Source organism: Dendrobates tinctorius, unplaced genomic scaffold (assembly GCF_039654945.1).
Source record: "Dendrobates tinctorius isolate UK_male_01 unplaced genomic scaffold, ASM3965494v1 ptg000030l, whole genome shotgun sequence".
Taxonomy (NCBI): domain Eukaryota; kingdom Metazoa; phylum Chordata; class Amphibia; order Anura; family Dendrobatidae; genus Dendrobates; species Dendrobates tinctorius.
This window is the reverse complement of record NW_027361698.1, coordinates 55842321-55864341: the sequence shown is the minus strand read 5'-3', so window position 1 is coordinate 55864341 and position 22021 is coordinate 55842321. Positions and strand designations below refer to the sequence as shown.

At 41.6% G+C, this 22021-nt stretch overlaps 1 long non-coding RNA gene across 1 annotated transcript; it reads right to left on the bottom strand.

Moving 5' to 3' along the window:
- Positions 1–2886: 2886 nt before the first annotated feature.
- On the bottom strand, positions 2887–9570 carry LOC141086073 (uncharacterized). Its single transcript, XR_012231500.1, has 4 exons — positions 9441–9570; positions 8632–8735; positions 8390–8536; positions 2887–3776 (listed from the first exon to the last, which is right to left on the bottom strand). It is a non-coding gene; the product is annotated as an uncharacterized lncRNA (long non-coding RNA).
- Between the last annotated feature and the right edge of the window lie 12451 nt (positions 9571–22021).

Below are 22021 nucleotides of genomic sequence, written 5' to 3'. Positions count from 1 at the left end.
TTCTTTTAGGGCTACACATTAACTTTATAAAGCTCAATGTGTGTGTATGTTTCTATGTATGTATGTGTGTATGTCCGGGATTGACATCTGCACCGTCGCAGCTACAGCCACAAAATTTAGCACAGTCACACGTCTGGACCCCGAGAGTGTCATAGGCTATGTTGTGAGGTGAAATTTTAACCCCATGCGTTCCAATTCACCAAACAATTTTGACCCCATCTACATAATGGGGCAAAAGTGTATGTTTTGGCATCTGCACCGTCATACCTACAGCCACACAATTTAGCACAGTCACACGTCTGGACCCTGAGAGCATCATAGGCTATGCTATGAGCTCAAATTTAAACCCCTCAAGTTCCAATTCACCAAACAATTTGGCCATTGATAATCAAACTGTACTCTTTCCTTTCTGACCTCTGCATTTCTCACATATAGTGGTTTACCCAACACATATGAGGTATTCGTGTACTCCATGCAAATTACCCCAAAAATTGCTTGGCTAAATGGTCCCTTTTGTGTTTGTAATGTTTACAAAGATCCGGTTTGCACAAACGTAAACCTATTAACACCTGCATAACATTGCATTTTAAACTGTCACTACTTCCCTCCCGAACCACGATGTGTGGCCATTAGGGTTACTTTAGGGTTATAAATGGCTGTATGGTTTATGGCTGTATTATGAGTAGGGGTTTAGCATAAGAAGATTTTGAAATAGGTTTATGAAATAAATTGCGGGTTTGCTATAGTATGTAACAGCATAATTCTATAGATTGTAGGTACGTGAATATCCCACAATATGGGACCAGGACGAGGACAGTTTTAAAGATCGGTACTTTAAAGAAATTTGCTGGAACAAGATCTTTGTCGACCTGTACCCGGAATGGCATTCATTCCCAAGTTCCAAGCAGTTGCAAATCGGTAATTATAATGTTATTGTGCACATTTGATTCCATTTGTTAAGAAAGGGATAGTGAATTAATTTATGTTTTCTTTTTCGCTTTTTGCAGAGAAAGATTTGAAGCAGATGTGGCGGTCCGTTAGGGATCGATTTCATAAATACATCGCAAACTTGCAGAAAATTGGATCTTCACCACCTAGGAGGCACAATTTCCCTTTCTTCGAAGAGCTGCAGTTCCTTGTAACCAGCCGTACATTGCAAAGGTAACTAATTCTTTTTTTAGGCTTATAAACTGTTGGTCATACACAGCGTTGAAACATTTTTTTTTTCAACAGTACTCACTGGAACATTTGTCCTGCAGAGGAAGAGTCCGAAGATGGGACAGGTTCCTCTGGAGCTGTTGACAGATCTTCGCCATCGGTAGCAACCGCTTCTGCTGGGGCAACTTATTCATCTGCTGCTTGCCCATCTGAAGCCGCTGGCCCATCTGCAGCTGCTGGCCCATCTGCAGCTTCTGGAGCAGCTGTCTCCGCAGAAGCGATTGGTACCGAAAGAACTGCCTATCCGGTGAGAGGTGAGCCAAACAAGAAAAAACAAAAAAAACAAATTGAGGATAAAACGGTCAAAGCCGCAACAGAGACACTGGAGTTGCTCAAAAAAACAACTTCAGAGGATGTCTTTGACTTTTTTGCCTTAACGATAGCTAATAAGGCTCGCTCACTGATGCCGGATAGGCAGTCTATTTTTATGAGCCTGGCACAGATGAGTCTGACAGCTTTGGAGGACCCTGCCCCAATCGCACCATGCAATAACATCCTCAAGGGTCTTTTCGGACTCTTCCGGCCCACACAAGCACCCCAGCAGCCCTCAAACTTTGGACCAACCCAAAGGAATGGACCATCAACACCAGCCCCATTAAATTCAGAACCGTCATCATATGCGTACGGATACTGCCCAGAGTATCAGTACTTATAATCTTATGTTTTCTAGACACCCTGTTCGTTCTAGTTAAAATGTTAACCTTTCTACCTCTGTTCTATGAAAAATAGCCATATTTTGAAGGCTCGCTCAGCACTTTGACAGGAGCGCTGAGACTGTTGAATGCTCCAATGAGCGAAAATACTTGGTGATTACAATGACAATGCTAAAGAGGTCTCCCAACTCTCTTAAATGCCCTGTATGTATCAAAATATAAATCTATCGTATGATTTATAATTTATATTTCCATAATATATATTTCCATAACTTATGTATCCATTTTGAATAAATGAGTATGCTTGTCATGCTTTATAGCTTGTTAATAAAATTGTTTGATATGTTCTACTTTCTTGTCAGGGCTATATGAGAGCATGACTATATTATGTTGGATATGTTTGATTGTATATGTGTAAGTGACTATGTGATGGGGGATATGTGTCATGGCATTGACTTAGCTGTGTCCACCTGTTGTGCCTCAGCCGTGCTCGCTTAAAGTGTTTCCCTACTTTCGGAGCCTCAGCCTGACCATCTAGCCAGTGCCCCATCCGTGCTCTGTGCTCCGTTGAACCCACGTTGTCTCAGCACGGTGCATTGCTTGCCCTCTTGTTAGGCATAGGCCCTCGCCTGTACCCTGGCGTGCCGCCTAGCATGCGCAGGCCCTTTCCCTAGCCAGAACACTGGCGTATCCCTTATCACGCTCCTTTACTTGAACAATGGTGTAACCCCTACCACACACCCTGCCTGGAAAATTGCCTTGTACCTTGGCGTGTATTGTAACACGCACCCTGTGTTGAAATATGTCGTGCCTCCTTGCCTCAACCCTGGATTGCCTTCCGGATGCCCGGAGGCTGCTGATCGCTGTCAGAGCTCCCAAACCAACCCAGTCAATTAAAAATGTAACACACCTGAAATTAGAATTTAAAAATTTTTATTACATCAAAAGACAAAGTGAGATTCAATTTTTAAACCATATTCAACAAAATGAAGGGTACTTCTTTGGTGTTGCTCCATCCATCCTTCACTGCTGTTCAGGCCGCTTAAAACCGGCACAGGAGTATTGCCAGTGCACGGCACCTTCAGGACTCATAAAATAGTCACAAAAAAGTTTCTCTCACACGCACACCCAAGTTGAATGGCCTTCCCGCATTGCGCACTGGATTAAATTGCGGCTGCTGGTACTCCACATCTACGTCAGTACTGTAATCACGAGTGTAGTTGTGGAGTACACAGCAGGCCTTAATCACAGTGTCAATGGTGTCAGGATCCAACTGGATGGCAGTGTGAAAGATCCTCCACTGACTAGTCATGATCCCGAAGGTGCATTCCACATATCTTCGTGCACGACTCAGCCGATAATTAAAAATCCTCCGCCGGGCATTCAGTTCCCTTCGTGGGTATGGGCGCAGCAGGGTTGTCATTAAGGGAAACGCCTCATCCGATACCATCACAAAGGGCACTGGATGTGTGGAACCCGGCAAAGGTCTTGGGGCTGGGAGCGTTGCGCCATCTCGAAGAATTGCTGACCAATCTGTGAGAATCCCCAGTACTGCCATAGGCACCAATGTCAATGGCAACAAATTTGTAATGTGCAGCATCCACCGCCATCAGGACCACCGAAAAATACTTCTTATAATTAAAGAAGCATGATCCTGATCGTGGTGGCTTCTGCACTCTTACATGTTTACCATCAACTGCACCTATGCAGTTTGGGAAATTGGCCACAGACTGAAAGCCTGCTGCAACCTGCAGCCAAGTCTCCTCAGTTAGGGAAGGCATCACCATGGGCTGCAACTTCTGTCAGATGACGGCACATGTGCACCTCACAATTTGAGAGATGGTGGATTTACCAACTCTAAATTGGAGGTGTAGGGATGTGTAGCTCTCTCCTGTGGCCAAAAATCTGCAAAGAAACAAAAAAAATTAGAAATGTCACACAAACATGTAATGGAACCTGGCAGCATTTATGGGTGCTAAAAGATGTGGCCAACGCCTTGTGTTATCTTATAGCTGCCAAAAATGCAGACAGGTTATATTATTATTTCTCAAAAACACCAGGATATGTCCAGCACAGCAAAACACTGTACCAAAGATATCCCTGTCAATGTGTCTGTGTGTGTACGGCACGTATGTGCCAGCCATGTGCTGCACCATTCACACACGAATGGCTTGCTTTGAAAAAGCGCTCAAGAAAGTGAAGTTACACGGTGGCATGTGATGAAAGCAAAGCCCATCCTTCCCTGATGGCGGTTAAATCCTGCAGACCAGGGGACAATGAAGCCACCATCTTCAGCACCTGCCGCCAGGCAACAGCACTTCCTGTAGTGCTTCTTAACTAGTGTCAGCAGTAGAGTTGAGCGATACCGTCTGATACTTCAAAGTATCGGATCGGAATGGATCGGCCGATCTTAAAAAAAAGTATCGGTATCGCCGATTCCGATACCGGAAGTCCCATTCAAGTCTATGGGACTTCCGGTATCGGAATAAGAAAAATCCTGTTTTTCCCTTGTACAGCCTCTCTGGGGTCTGTACGGGCCTTTCGGGGGGCTGTGCCGGCCTGCCAGGGGGTCTGTGCAGGCTCTGGTGGTCTGTGCCGGCCTGCCGGGGGGCTGTGCAGGCTCCGGTGGGCTGTGCCGGCCTGCCGGGGGGCTGTGCTGGCCTGCCGGGGGGCTGTGCCGGCCTGCCGGGGGGCTGTGCAGGCTCCGGTGGTCTGTGCCGGCCTGCCGGGGGGCTGTGCAGGCTCCGGTGGGCTGTGCCGACCTGCCGGGGGGCTGTGCCGGCCTGCCGGGGGGCTGTGCCGGCCTGCCGGGGGGCTGTGCAGGCTCCGGGGGGCTGTGCCGGCCTGCCGGGGGGATGTGCAGGCTTCGGGGGTCTGTGCAGGCATCGTCCTATGGGACTACAAGTCCCATCGGGCGATGCCTGCTACCATGACAGTGATTGACACATTAGCCAATGATGGGACAGTAGTAGTCCCATCATCCGGCTAATGTGTTGAATGTAAAAAAAAAAAAAAAAATTACATGCTACATACATACAACATGCATACTACATACATGCTACATTCATACTACATACTACATACATGCTACATTCATACTACATATATACTACATGCAACATACATACTACATATTTACTACATGCAACATACATACTACATATATACTACATGCATGCAACATGCATACTACATATATACTACATGCTACATACATACATACTACATATATGCTACATACATACTACATATATACTACATGCATGCTACATACATACTACATACATACTACATATATGCTACATACATACTACATATATGCTACATACATACTACATATATGCTACATACATACTACATATATACTACATGCATGCTACATACATACTGCATGCTACATACATGCTACATGCTACATACATACCACATACATACTACATACATACTACATACATACTACATACATACTACATGCTACATACATACTACATGTATACTACATGCAACATACATATTACATATATACTACATGCATGCAACTTGCATACTACATATATACTATATGCTACATACATACTACATATATGCTACATACATACTACATATATACTGCATGCATGCTACATACATGCTGCATGCTACATACATACTACATGCTACATACATACTACATATATGCTACATACATACTACATATATACTACATGCATGCTACATACATGCTGCATGCTACATACATACTACATGCTACCTACATACCACATATATACTACATACATACTACATGCATGCTACATGCTACATACATACCACATACATACTACATACATACTACATACATACTACATACATGCTACATATATACTACATGCATGCTACATACATACTACATGCTACATACATACTACATATATACTACATGCATGCTACATACATACTACATGCATGCTACATACATACTACATGCTACATACATACCACATACATACTACATACATACTACATGCTACATACATACTACATATATACTACATGCATGCTACATACATACTGCATGCTACATGCATGCTACATACATACTACATACATACTACATGCTACATACATACCACATATATACTACATACATACTACATACAATACATTCATACAATACATACATAGACATACAGTACATATAACATAGAGTAACATACTTACCAATACTTGTCACATTGTTCCCCGAAGCCATTGTCTTTTACGGAATAAATATTAACATAACAAACCACAAAAATACTCACCCACGATCCGAAGCAGTCCACGAGTGTGTCCCACGACGATCTTGGGTAGAGAACTGCAGCATCAGCTGTTGCTGCCGTTCTCTACGGGCTGCAGGAATCCAATGACGGAAGGTAGGTATCCTTCCGCACTGTATTCCTCCACCACTTAAAAAAAAAAGTCCCTAGTCTCACTTTATGCCATTGCTGTGTGGGAAATTCCCACGCAGCAATGGCATAAAGTGAGACTAGGGACTTTTTTTTTTTAAGTGGCGGAGGAATAGAGTGCAGAAGGATACCTACCTTCCGTCATTGGATTCCTGCAGCCGGTAGAGAACGGCAGCAACAGCTGATGCTGCAGTTCTCTACCCAAGATCGTCGTGGGACACACTCGTGGACTGCTTCGGATCGTGGGTGAGTATTTTTGTGGTTTGTTATGTTAATATTTATTCCGTAAAAGACAATGGCTTCGGGGAACAATGTGACAAGTATTGGTAAGTATGTTACTCTATGTTATATGTACTGTATGTCTATGTATGTATTGTATGAATGTATTGTATGTAGTATGTATGTAGTATATATGTGGTATGTATGTAGCATGTAGTATGTATGTAGTATGTATGTAGCATGCATGTAGCATGCAGTATGTATGTAGCATGCATGTAGTATATATGTAGTATGTATGTAGCATGTAGTATGTATGTAGTATGTATGTGGTATGTATGTAGCATGTAGTATGTATGTAGTATGTATGTAGTATGTATGTAGCATGTAGTATGTATGTAGCATGCATGTAGTATGTATGTGGTATGTATGTAGCATGTAGTATGTATGTAGCATGCATGTAGTATATATGTGTTATGTATGTAGCATGCATGTAGTATGTATGTAGTATGTATGTAGTATGTATGTGGTATGTATGTAGCATGCATGTAGTATGTATGTAGTATGTATGTAGTATGTATGTAGCATGCAGTATGTATGTAGCATGTATGTAGCATGTATGTAGTATATATGTAGTATGTATGTAGCATGTAGTATGTATGTAGCATGCATGTAGTATATATGTAGTATGTATGTAGCATGTAGTATGTATGTAGTATGTATGTAGTATGTATGTAGTATGTATGTAGCATGTAGTATGTATGTAGCATGCATGTAGTATATATGTAGTATGTATGTAGCATGTAGTATGTATGTAGCATGCATGTAGTATGTATGTAGTATGTATGTAGTATATATGTAGTATGTATGTAGCATGTAGTATGTATGTAGCATGCATGTAATATGTATGTAGTATGTATGTAGTATGTATGTAGTGTGTATGTAGCATGTAGTATGTATGTAGCATGCATGTAGTATATATGTAGTATGTATGTAGCATGCATGTAGTATGTATGTAGCATGCATGTAGTATGTATGTAGTATGTATGTAGTATGTATGTAGTATATATGTGTTATGTAGTATGTATGTATGTAGTATGTATGTAGCATGTAGTATGTATGTAGCATGCATGTAGTATGTATGTAGTATGTATGTAGTATTTTTTTTTTTTTTTTTTTAACATTTAACACATTAGCCGGATGATGGGACTACTACTGTCCCATCATTGGCTAATGTGTCAATCACTGTCATGGTAGCAGGCATCGCCAGATGGGACTTGTAGTCCCATCGGACGATGCTTGCACAGACCCCCGGACATCAGCACAGCCCCCCGGCAGGCCTGCACAGCCCCCCGGCAGGCCGGCACAGCCCCCCGGCAGGCCGGTACAGACCCCCACAGGGTGCACAGACCACCGGCAGGCCAGCACAGCCCCCCGGCAGGCCGGTACAGACCCCCACAGGGTGCACAGACCACCGGCAGGCCGGCACAGCCCCCCGGCAGGCCGGTACAGACCCCGGGCAGTCCACACAGCCCCCGGCAGTCCGGCACAGCCCCCCGGCAGGCCGGCAGAGACCCCCGGAAGGCCCAAAATGACGGCGCATCATGATGCGCACACACCGCGCATCATGATGACGTCAGGCTGTCAATCAACTTTGAACTTCCGATTCCGATACCGACTTCCGATATTGAAAAAATATCGGAAGTCGGTATCGGAATTCCGATACAGCAAGTATCGGCCGATACCCGATACTTGCGGTATCGGAATGCTCAACACTAGTCAGCAGTTCATGTGGAAACTGTCATGACACACACCATACACACTGACCTGTGAAAGAGGCCGAATGAATGACATACAAAACAAAAAATATTTACATACCGCAAGGTGATGAGCAGCCTTTCTTCAGCAGTGATGGCCTTCCTCATAACCGTATTTGACAACGTAAGATGAGGTCCTACTATTTCCAATAGTCAGTCAAATGCCGGGATGCTTCGTCTGCAGAAGGATATGAATTTTTCTGGAAATCTGGAAATTGTACAGGAAAAACATAAATAAAAAGGATTAGTGTTTGACATTCACATTATAATGTGGATAATATATTTAGAAATTTGGCTACTTACCTCCTCAAATCATTGTAGAGCACATGAAAATGGCCCTTTTCTGTACGCTCCCCTACTATTGGGTGAACCCACATTTTTCATACTCGTATTCTTCTCTGCTGCACCTAAAAAAAATATAGCAGTTAGTACACAACACAGTGATAAACAAAAGGCTATGTTCACATTGCGTTAAAGGTGTGCATTTAACGCATCCATTACATAGCGGCATTACTGCTATGTTACGGATGCGTTTACGCAACAATATGCTGCCATAGACAAGCGCATTGCTAACGCATGACATAATTTGGCTAGGTTCACATTGCATTATGGCAGTCCTTTCAACGCATGCGTTAAACTGACTGCGCTAACACAACTTCTTTTATGTTTGCATGATGCGATCGCGCTAGCAGTGACAGCCCATTGAACACTGCAGCCCACATCCAAGGATCCGTGACAGAATGACAGCACATCGCTAACACATGCCAATTATGACATGCGTTAGCAATGCACTTGTCTACGGCAGTCTATGTGTGTGTTAACGTATATGTCGTAATGTAACTGATGTGTTAAACACACGACGCAATGTGAACCCAGCATTTGCAATGTTCTGTCATTCTGTGCCGAAACCCTCACACGCGGTCTGCAGTATCCGAGGGTCCGTCTGTCAGTGCTGTTGCAGATGCTGCATCTGCATTAGTGGAATCACATAATGCAATCAAAAATAATTTGCGTTAGCGCTGTCCATTTGCATGGATTGATCAGGCTGCTGAAATGTAATGTGAACCTAGCCAAAGACATGTCAGTACTTTTTGACATCTACTTTTGCTTACTTGCTGTGTGTGGCGATTGAAGATATTCAGCAGGGACTCAAGAATCCGAATTCTATCAGGCCTGCGGAGCCGTAGAAGGGCACTGGGCTCTAATGTGCGCTGGGCGCTCCGCTGGCTGCTCTGCTGTTCAGTGCGCTGGGCGCTCTGCTCATGATTTTCCCTTCCACTCATTGTGTTTATAAGTCAAGATGGAGATTGGAAGAAGAAGGGGCTGGACAAGGAAGTGACATCATATTTTTTTTTTCCAGTCTTGTTTGTAAAAACTTTATAGGTCTCCATTCCTTCAAAAACTGCTGACAAAACCGCAGAAAAAAACGCATTAAAAACCGCAGCAAATCCGCAGAAAGGAGAGACCTGCGGTTTCTGCCAAGAGCTGCGGTTTTTGGTCAGAAAAAAAACGCAGATAAATCTGCACTGTGTGCACAAAGCCTAAGGAATTACAAAAGATTTTTATCAATCCATGTAAAAGCTCTCCCTTTATTTAGGAATCAGGAGCAGGCTAGCTCTTTTCAAATGGAAGAGGAAATGACTTTTCATCAAGCCTTTCATAAAATTAGAACTATTGTGGGAGCTGTGTCATGCTTAAGTACCCTCTAGAAAGTACGTTTACCATCCACAGTACTTTATAGCATTACAACATAGTGGGCAACCCAGGAGATGTGGTGCAGCAGCACAGTAAAGAGCTAAGATGGGTCAGCAAGGAAATGATTGGCAGTATATGGTCAGAAATGGCAGTCCAGACAGCAGTGATATAGTCTAGCACTATGAAACTCAGTGGGTAGCCAGAAGGTGTGCTACTGGCATGGAAGTGAAGCAACTTTGGCGAGAGCAGAAGGGTAAACAAGACAAAGCATTCAGGGAAATGCTTGGCAGCTTAGGGCCAGCAGCTGCAGCCCCAACAGTACTTTACTGTAGATGACATGAGAGTAGATGGCCATCATAGTGTGGTCCATCAATACTGGTGGCAGAGAATGGTGTAGATGAGAGTCAACAGACAGTCAGAAATGGAGAAAGAAGGAATGTCCAATTTAATCATTGGCATCGACCATCTGTGCATGATCTGCACTGATCCATTGCCCATACTGAATGCCTTCTATGATATAGACAATATAGAGTCACTGCACACGCTGGTTATGCTTAATGTGAAATAAATTTATTGCTTGACGGTGAGGAAGCGACATCTATCGACGTTTCGGCCACATCGGCCTTTATCACAAAAGTCGCTGTAATAAAATACATACATAAAAATATCAAAAAATGTACACTTTGTACAAAATATATACATACAGTATCGAGAGAGAATGGAATACATGCATTAGAATCACTTGGGAGGATATAGAGACATTAAAAACTTAAGAGTGAGAGATAATGCGGTAGATAAGACAATGTATGAAACAACATGGAGGAACGCAGTCATACCCCTTTAAATTGAATGCAGGGTCTGTTTTCACCAAATCGATAATGTCACTGCTAGGCATAAATGAATTGCTAGCATATTCTGTAAGTAAGGATAAACATAGACTGTAAGCTTGCGAGCAGGGCCCTCACTCCTCTTGGTATTTGTTATAATCTACTGTATGTGATTATTGTTATGCTGTAATGTCTATTGTCTGTACAAATCCCCTCTGAAATGTAAAGTGCTGCGGAATATGTCGGCGCTATAAAATAAAATTTATTATTATTATATTATTATTATTATAAACGGACATATCGTTAGGGTGACATATAATAAACAAAGTACTGAACTGGGTGTCTGGAGGCACAATGAATAGATCAGATTTACCAGTGTAAATGATGTAGCCATAGAGCTAGTTATGCACACAAAGGACTACAAAGGTCTGCCTAGGCATATAGCCGGGGTATGTCCAGGAAAAAGATATAATGTATATTGGGGAAAAAAAAGGGGGAAAGAGTATATACCAAAGTTGCCGATAATCCTGATTCTTGAGGAGGTGGTGGACTGGTAAATATGCCAGAGCTAAATGGAGAAGAAGGGGTACATTAGGTATAGAACAGGGTTGGTAGTATAGTGGTGGTCCCGAATTGGGACCATATTCAAGTTGGTGGTACAGCGGTGGTCCCTATATGGGACGGTACTTACAGTTATTGGTGGCGCAGTGGGTGAAGTACGCAAAGTGGTGCCAAAGCAGTGAGTGGATGCTGAGTAGCAAGTTGCGCTATTTACACTCTCCGGTCTGGTCACGTGACCGGAAGTGAGGTCAGACGCCGGCGCGTGCGCATTGGAGCACGGCCGTGTCGTCTCACACTGATATCCACCAAAAAGATGGTGCTGGCTGCCAACACATGCGCAGTAAAGCGCAGTCAGGGAAAATCTAATGAAGACACGCAGAGGCTGCTGAGGCTTTGAATGGAACACACGCTTATAAGGGGGAGGTACAGTGTGCTACAAATGAAGAGGCTGGGCAGTTGAGATATACAACAGATACTGTATATACGAACAGTATTATTGCAAATAATATACATATAGACATATAGCATTTAAACTGCGTAGGAGTCCAAACTTAAATAGAAAAAAAGTAAAATTAAACGAAATGAAAAGAGTTAATATGTGACCTGGAAGTGAGCGGGTAATGAGGATGGGAAGAGATGTAAACAATAGGATAAACTGTAATCAAATGAATGATGCAAAATAAGAAATAAAAAATAAAAATAAAAAGGAAAAAAGGGGAAAAAGGAAAAAAAGAAAAAAAGAAAAAAATTTTTTAAAAGGACAAAATATGGGAAAATAAAAAAGAAGAAACAAATTGACAAAACAAAAAATAATTGGAAATGAAAAAAAGGGGGAAATAAATGTAAAATAAACCACCCTCAAAAAAGGAAAACGGGAAAAGCGAGGAAAAAAAAGGGGGGAAGGAAAAAAGGGGAAAAATAATAAAAACTTGAAAAATTAAACTTGAAAAAGAAAAAGAAAAAAGAAACACATTATGGTTCATTATCTTACCGCTTGGGTTAGATGTAAAAAGAGACTCAAGAAGGCAACCACTCAATGGGTCTAAAGGAAAAGAGGAAAAAAAATTAGATTAACCAATCAATTTCTCGGTTGAGACTCCTCGGATGTAGGGTGTCCAGAGTATAGATCCAGAACGTCTCCCGTTACTTTAAAAGGCGAATATGATTACCACCTCTTTTGGATCTAGGGACTTTTTCAATAATTTGGAACCGTAATTGTGATACGTTGTGTCGGGCTTCCTTGAAATGGGCAGGAAGTGGGAGCCATGTTTTTCCGCACCTAATCATGGACTTATGACTGGATATTCTGTCCCTAATGGCCTGGGTGGTTTCACCCACGTACAGTAAACCACATGGACATTTGATGATGTAAATGACGAAGTTGGTTTCACAAGTGAAGTAATCTTTAATTGGATAGGATTTACCAGAACGAGGGTAAACTATTTCATTGCCTTTAATGATGTTAGGACAGCTCATGCAGTTTAGGCAGGGAAAAGTACCTGTTCTTTTCTGTCCTGTCAAAGTATGTGTATTGATGTGACTGGAGGTACCCAGGTCAGCCCGGACTAGCTTGTCCTTGATATTTTGAGGTCTCCTCAGGCACATCAACGGTGGAGATTTGAAAATGTTAATTCTAGGATAGGCTCTAGTCAATAAAGGCCAATGTTTGTGGATGAGATTATGTATTCTTTGCATGGACGGGTGGTGACCATGAATGAATGGGAGTCTGGGTGCTTTGATTGTTGTGGTTCTGGTGGTGTCAGGGTCAATCAGTGCTTTGGTCATCTCAGAAGCCAGAAGTGTAGATGGATAATGTCTAGATTCAAATCTATCGGACATTTCTCGTAATCTGAGGTCTCTAGTTGATGGATCTGACACAATCCTGGTGACCCTTTTAAATAGTCATCGTGGGAGACTGTTGCGGGTGGACCTTGGATGGCAACTGTCATACAGAAAAAGGTTATTGCAGTCGGTGGGTTTAGTGTAAAGATCGGATGAAAGTCTTCCTTGTGCGTCTTTATTGACCCTAGTGTCCAAAAAAGTGATTGAGTCCAAGTTATGGGACATTGTGAATTTCAACTCATGTCTGGCATCATTGATGGTGTCATAGAATTTGAAAAGGCTAGTTGAGTCACCACCCCATATACAGAAAACATCGTCAATGTAGCGAAACCTCACTGTGGCAAATTCCTGGAAAAGTGGATTGGAGTAAATGTAGTCTCGTTCAAACTTATCCATGTAAAGATTTGTGTACGCGGGGGCTACATTAGAGCCCATCGTGGTGCCACACGTCTGGATGAAAAAATCATCCTGGAATCGGAAAAAGTTTTCCCGTAAGACTACGTTTAGAAGGTCCAAACTTAGTGCCTGTGTGTCTGGTTCAATATTAGCTTCAATGAGAGTTAGTTTGACTGCTTCTATCCCTTTGTCATGTGTTATTGATGTGTATAAACTGTTGACATCGAAGGTGCAGAGAATGCTACTGGGTGAAATGGAATTTATGGAACGGATCTTATTCAGGAAATCTCCTGTGTCCAGAATAAAAGATTTGGTGGTGTGAGTAAATGGTGTTAATATTTTTTCCAAAAAGATGGATAAAGGATTGAGGATAGAGTCCGTGGAAGCTACTATGGGACGTCCAGGAGGGTTGTGTAAGTCCTTGTGAATTTTGGGGAGGGTATAGAGCACCGGGGTTATTGGATGTTGATTTGTCAGAAATGTTCTAGTCTTTGCATCTATGGTCTTGAGCTGCATATGTTTATCAAGAATTTGGTCTAATTTCCTGCGTATTTGGAACGTAGGGTCAGTATGAACTTTCCTGTATGTGTTGGTATCCGAGAGTTGTCTCTTAATTTCGATCACGTATTGATTCTTATTCATGACAACGATTGCACCTCCTTTGTCCGCCGGTTTTATAATGATGTTTGGATTGTTTCTCAGGGATGAGATGACTTGTTTTTCAACAGGTGATAGATTATGGCGGACAGGAAGTAGGCCCAATCGTTGTTCATGGATGGTCTGTTTAATGTCCCTGTCAAGGAGGTCTACAAAAGTCTCAACCGCATGATTAGTTTTGGGAGGCATGAAACTACTTGGATTGCGTAGTCCTAAGGTGTCAATTGTAATAGAGGGGCTTACGTCCCGATTGGGATCTGGAGCTGTAATGTTAGCTAACCTTGTTGGAGAATCATCAAAGTGTACCTTCAATCTAATGTTGCGATAAAATTGTTGTAGGTCTTTCTCTAATTGGAAAGCATCCCATCTTGGTGTTGGACAGAATGAGAGACCTAGGTTTAGCACTTTAAGTTCTAAAGGAGAAAGGGAGTAGTCAGAGATATTTACAACTAAGTTTAGACTCCTACCTTTTGCAACCGAAGAGTCATCTGGCGATTTTGTTCTCCTCCTCCTCGACCGCCTTGTTGGTGTGCGTTTTGACCTAAAAAAGGAACGCTGGAAAGAGAAGTGCTGCCAGTGTCGCTCCCGGATCCTGGTGAAGAACCTCCAACTGGAGAGGATCCCCCGGAGGCTGTATGTCCCCCTTGTTGGCGAGGAGATCTGGAACGGTAGTGTCTTGGTGCTGGATCTTCCCATCTGTACACTCTGTTGTTCAGGTAGTCTTCTGTGTCACGTTGAAATTTAGACCTCTTCCTTTCTTCTAGAGTTTTTCGATGTGTTAGTAAAACAGTATCTACTTTATTTTTTAGAGTACTAAACTCAGTATTACTCAAGGTTGAAGTTAATTGGGTCTCTATGGTAGAGATCTTTGCTTCGGTATCAATTATGGCTTCTTGAAGGTATTCGATTGTAAGTAAAATTATATCAAATGAGCATTTGTTAAGAATTCTCTGAAAAGTGGCGCAGTACTTAGCGTTGTCAGAGAAAAGAGTGGGTCTCAAGTGGCTACGAAGCCCGCGGGGTATCTTCCCTTGTCGATGGTATTCGCCTAACGTGGCGCAGTGTAGATCATAAGCTGAGTCTTTTCTTTTCTTTCTCCCAATCCCTCGTCTTGATGTCCCTACTGGGAACGTGAAGAAAATCTGAGCCAGATCTGATTTTGGATAGAATCGTTGATCCTAGTGCATCATCGTACAAAAATGTTTCTGACGTCATGGATACTGGGTCGGTGCTGATAACCAAAGAAATGCTTATACTGGATAATGTAGATGGTTAGCACTCGGCCTAAGGGTTTGAGTTCGCGGTGCTAGTGAAAAGTTACGGATAGTCCCCAAATTGCATAGAAATATAGAGTCACTGCACACACTGGTTATGCTTAATGTGAAATTAATTTATTGCTTGATGGTGAGGAAGCGACATCTATCGACGTTTCGGCCACATCGGCCTTTATCACAAAAGTCGCTGTAATAAAATACATACATAAAAATATCAAAAAATGTACACTTTATACAAAATATATACATACAGTATCGAGAGAGAATGGAATACATGCATTAGAATCACTTGGGAGGATATAGAGACATTAAAAACTTAAGAGTGAGAGATAATGCGGTAGATAAGACAATGTATGAAACAACATGGAGGAACGCGGTCATACCCCTTTAAATTGAATGCAGGGTCTGTTTTCACCAAATAGATAATGTCACTGCTAGGCATAAATGAATTGATAGCATATTCTGTAAGTAAGGATAAACGGACATATCGTTAGGGTGACATATAATAAACAAAGTACTGAACTGGGTGTCTGGAGGCACAATGAATAGATCGGATTTACCAACGTAAATGATGTAGCCATAGAGCTAGTTATGCACACAAAGAACTACAAAGGTCTGCCTAGGCATATAGCCGGGGTATGTCCAGGTAAAAGGTATAATGTATATTGGGGAAAAAAAGGGGGAAAGAGTATATACCAAAGTTGCCGATAATCCTGATTCTTGACTGAACTTGGACTCAATCACTTTTTTGGACACTAGGGTCAATAAAGACGCACAAGGAAGACTTTCATCCGATCTTTACACTAAACCCACCGGCTGCAATAACCTTCTTCTGTATGACAGTTGCCATCCAAGGTCCACCCGCAACAGTCTCCCACGATCACAATTTAAAAGGGTCACCAGGATTGTGTCAGATCCATCAACTAGAGACCTCAGATTACGAGAAATGTCTGATAGATTTGAATCTAGACATTATCCATCTACACTTCTGGCTTCTGAGATGACCAAAGCACTGATTGACCCTGACACCACCAGAACCAGAACAATCAAAGCACCCAGACTCCCATTCGTTCATGGTCACCACCCGTCCATGCAAAGAATACATAATCTCATCCACAAACATTGGCCTTTATTGACTAGAGCCTATCCTAGAATTAACATTTTCAAATCTCCACCGTTGATGTGCCTGAGGAGACCTCAAAATATCAAGGACAAGCTAGTCCGGGCTGACAAGGGTAACCCCAAGTCACATCAATACACATACTTTGACAGGACAGAAAAGAACAGGTACTTTTCCCTGCCTAAACTGCATGAGCTGTTCTAACATCATTAAAGGCAATGAAATCGTTCACCCACGTTGTGGTAAATCCTATCCAATTAAAGATTACTTCACTTGTGAAACCAACTTCGTCATTTACATCATCAAATGTCCATGTGGTTTACTGTACGTGGGTGAAACCACCCAGGCCATTAGGGACAGAATATCCAGTCATAAGTCCACGATTAGGTGCGGAAAAACATGGCTCCCACTTCCTGCCCATTTCAAGGAAGCCTGACACAACGTATCACAATTACGGTTCCAAATTATTGAAAAAGTCCCTAGACCCAAAAGAGGTGATAATCATATTCGCCTTTTAAAGCAACGGGAGACGTTCTGGATCTACACTCTGGACACCCTACATCCGAGGGGTCTCAACCGAGAAATTGATTGGTTAATCTAATTTTTTTTCCTCTTTTCCTTTAGACCCATTGAGTGGTTGCCTTCTTGAGTCTCTTTTTACATCTAACCCAAGCGGTAAGATAATGAACCATAATTTTTTCTTTTTCTTTTTCAAGTTTTCTTTTTCAAGTTTTTATTATTTTTCCCCTTTGTTCCTTCCCCCATTTTTTTTCCCCGATTTTCCCGTTTTCCTTTTTTGAGGGTGGTTTATTTTACATTTATTTCCCCCTTTTTTCATTTCCAATTATTTTTTGTTTTGTCAATTTGTTTCTTCTTTATTATTTTCCCATATTTTGCCATTTTAAAAATTTTTTTTCTTTTTTTCTTTTTTCCCCTTTTTTCCTTTTTATTTTTATTTTTTATTTCATATTTTGCATCATTTATTTGATTACAGTTTATCCTATTGTTTACATCTCTTCCCATCCTCATTACCCGCTCACCCCCAGGTCACATATTAACTCTTTTCATTTCTTTTAATTTTACTTTTTTTCTATTTAAGTTTGGACTCCTTCGCAGTTTAAATGCTATATGTCTATAAGTATATTATTTGCAATAATACTGTTCGTATATATCTGTTGTATATCTCAACTGCCCAGCCTCTTCATTTGTAGCACTCTGTACCTCCCCCTTATAAGCGTGTGTTCCATTCAAAGCCTCAGCAGCCTCTGCGTGTCTTCATTAGATTTTCCCTGACTGCGCTTTACTGTGCATGTGTTGGCAGCCAGCGCCATCTTTTTGGTGGGTATCAGTGTGAGACGACACGGCCGTGCTCCAATGCGCACGCGCCGGCGTCTGACCTCACTTCCGGTCACGTGACCAGACCGGAGAGTGTAAATAGCGCAACTTGCTACTCAGCATCCACTCACTGCTTTGGCACCACTGTGCGTACTTCACCCACTGCGCCACCAATAACTGTAAGTACCGTCCCATATAGGGACCACCGATGTACCACCAACTTGAATATGGTCCCAATTCAGGACCACCACTATACTACCAACCCTGTTCTATACCTAATGTACCCCTTCTTCTCCATTTAGCTCTGGCATATTTACCAGTCCACCACCTCCTCAAGAATCAGGATTATCGGCAACTTTGGTATATACTCTTTCCCCCTTTTTTTCCCCAATATACATTACACCTTTTTCCTGGACATACCCTGGCTATATGCCTAGGCAGACCTTTGTAGTCCTTTGTGTGCATAACTAGCTCTATGGATACATCATTTACGCTGGTAAATCCGATCTATTCATTGTGCCTCCAGACACCCAGTTCAGTACTTTGTTTATTATATGTCACCCTAATGATATGTCCGTTTATCCTTACTTACAGAATATGCTATCAATTCATTTATGCCTAGCAGTGACATTATCTATTTGGTGAAAACAGACCCTACATTCAATTTAAAGGGGTATGACTGCGTTCCTCCATGTTGTTTCATACATTGTCTTATCTACCGCATTATCTCTCACTCTTAAGTTTTAATGCCTCTATATCCTCCCAAGTGATTCTAATGCATGTATTCCATTCTCTCTCGATACTGTATGTATATATTTTGTATAAAGTGTACATTTTTTGATATTTTTATGTATGTATTTTATTACAGCGACTTTTGTGATAAAGGCCGATGTGGCCGAAACGTCGATAGATGTCGCTTCCTCACCGTCAAGCAATAAATTTATTTCACATTAAGCATAACCAGCGTGTGCAGTGACTCTATATTGTCTATGCAATTTGGGGACTATCCGTTCCTTTTCACTAGCACCGCGAACTCAAACCCTTAGGCCGAGTGCTAACCATCTACATTTTCCTGCCTTCTATGATATGACACTAGAGGCAGGACAAGACAGCACTTACATAGCAAACTATTCAGTTCTTAAAACTGGTGTAATTTGTTGACCCATAAATTCATGGGAATAGGGCTCAGGATATATGCCTGGGAAAACCGCAAATGCAAAATATTAACCTTTTTTGTATATATTTTTTTAAATCTCACGTCTATGTCCTTTCACCAAAATGAAACATTAAAAAACTATGCTGTACAGTAGTTTTTTTTGTTCTTTTCTAATACTGTACATGCACACATTGTGATGAAGTTGCATTTAATCTTTTGAATTTTTTTATATTTTTATTTTTTCTTTAAGAAAAAACAAAATACTCTGCACTTACAAATAATAATTTGAAAAGAAATGAAAAAAAAATTATATTGCTTACAAGCCAGACAATTCTTGGTTTGAGTATTTTTCTTTAGTACAAAAACTAGCACAAAGAGGACTTGAATTTATTTATTTTTTTAGAGTGCACATTGCTCTCTTAGGGCTCACACTCACATGCGAGAAACTGGGACGCGTCTCGCATGTCAATACCCGGCACTGCCGCCTGCACTCAGATCGGAGTGTTCAGTTGCATAGAAATACATGCAGGTGAATGCTCCGATCCGAGTGCCGGCGGCAATGCCAGGTATTGACGTGAAAGACTTGTCTGAGTTTCTCACATGTGAGTATGAGTCCTTAGCGAGATAGAGTACAGGCAGAGGATGTGCATCAAAAGGTTGCTTCCTTCATGAGTTTATGGAATGCACACCTGCTGGGAAGCAAAGAGTTGAAGATGGACACAAGTAATCTCAGTTGAAATGTTTTTTTTTTTCTGCATAGTAAAGGTTGTGAGAGCCTGACAAACATTTGAAGCTTATCTTAGATAAATATCATATGATGGAAAAGTCAGATGCAATAGACAGTCACATATTTAATGAGGGCAGTTGGGGTGCTGATGACAGGGGGGCTCAATCAGCCACATGATGCAGTGGTCCAATGTGTCTCTCAGGCTGATTCACTTTGCTACCCCACAGGGTGGTATTTGGCTAACCTCCCAGCTGTTTGTAAAATTTACAGCCAGCTCAGAGAAGGTGTAAAACGCCAGCTCCCAGCATTCAAATATGAGTACAATTAAATCCATGACCACCCCTCTTCCAGGTAAGGGTAATGTGAGCAGAGGTGGAGAATATTGGCAGCAACTAAATGCTCCCTTGGAACTGAAGAAACCTTAGTTTCATTTTCTTCTGAGGAAACAGTATAGTGGGGAGAAGGAGTGTGAGGACACTGTATGGTAAGGGGGAATTGTGTGTGAAAGGTATGTGGGGAGAGGGAGAAATGTGTGAGGTGACAGTATGAGGGGAATTGTGAGGAAATAGTTTGTTGAGGGGTGATGTTTGAGGAGACAGTATGAGGAGGTGGCTGAGACATGTAAAGAGAAAGTATGGGATGTGTGATGAGACAGTATTGGGCAGTAGGGTGGAGACAGTATGGGGAGAAGGATATGTGAGGAGACATTATGGTGAGGGAGGAATATATGGGTAAGCAGAAATGTGTGATGAGACCGAATGAGTAGGGCAAGGATTGTGTGAAGGTACAGTAGAGAGGAGAAATGTCTAAGGTTTGAGAAGAGGAGGGATCATAAGGGACATAATGTGGAGAGGGAATGTGTGAAGACACTTGGGAAAGTGGGGAGAGTGTGCGGGGAGAAATTATGAGGAGTGGACAATAGTCGTGAGATAGTATGGGGAGGGATGGAAATGTGTTAGAGGAAAGTCTGATGAGAGGAAGAATGTGTGAGGAGAACGTACGAGTGGGTTAAAACATGTGAGAAGACAGTAGGGGTGGAGAATATGTGAGTAGACAATTGCATATTCATAGTCACATTCCCTCCTGCTCTTGTTGCCAGCACCAGAGACTCCTAGCAGAGTGCAATGCATGCATTGTGAGGATTCATAAGTCTGCAGTCACAAAGAGTGATGACAAACTGTTATCATAAACCTATATAATCCCTTTAAATGCAAAATTAAGCACTATAGCATGCCCAATCTTAATGGCATGCAATATGTCAGGATTTGGTTCTTTTTGCCGGTTCCAGCGATTAACACATGACAACTCATATGCTATTTTCATACTTTCAGTCATGTGTTGATTGGCTCTTCCTTTGACTTCTCTCAGTGAAGCAGGGACTGTAATTTTTCAATAATCATTGAGAGAATTAGGAAAACCAGCTTGTCGCCACAGTACTGTAAGTGTGCAAGTTGCATATGAGCGATCACATGATGAATATTTAAACCACTTGTTCTGTGTATAAGAGGTGATGTCAAACTGAATTTTTATCCTGGGTGTAGGAAAACTTATCACCTTTGAAAAGTCTGAGAGGATTTACCCTAAACAAGCAAACTGTAAATTCAATAATTTTGAAATGATGTCTCACTAGATTCTTTGATGAAAAAGTTTAGCTACAACTATGATGCAGTAAGGTGCTGGATGTACATACTGTAGCTCTAGGGATCATACATATTTTAAAGTATTTGAAAGTATTTAGGCTTTAAAGGTAATTTATCATCAGAAAATGATCTAGTATTTAAATCAGATTTTTGAATTTCATGTATATTTAAAAAAAATGTTGTCAATGTTATTGTCTTTATTAAAAATAAAAATTATTAATCTTGATTTTTTTCAGTGATTAATAGGGATTTTTAGCATCAGACTTCTCTAAAGTCATAAAGTCATCTAGTAGAGTTTTCAGTAACGCTCCATGTCAGCTGAGGCACGATTACAATGACAGGTAACTCCTCTCAACACAGCTGACAACACAGGATCCACCAATAATAATAGGTGATCTCACAGCTGACCTTGCTCCTCCTCTTTCACAATGACTTTGGACTCACTCACTTGATGCTTCACTGT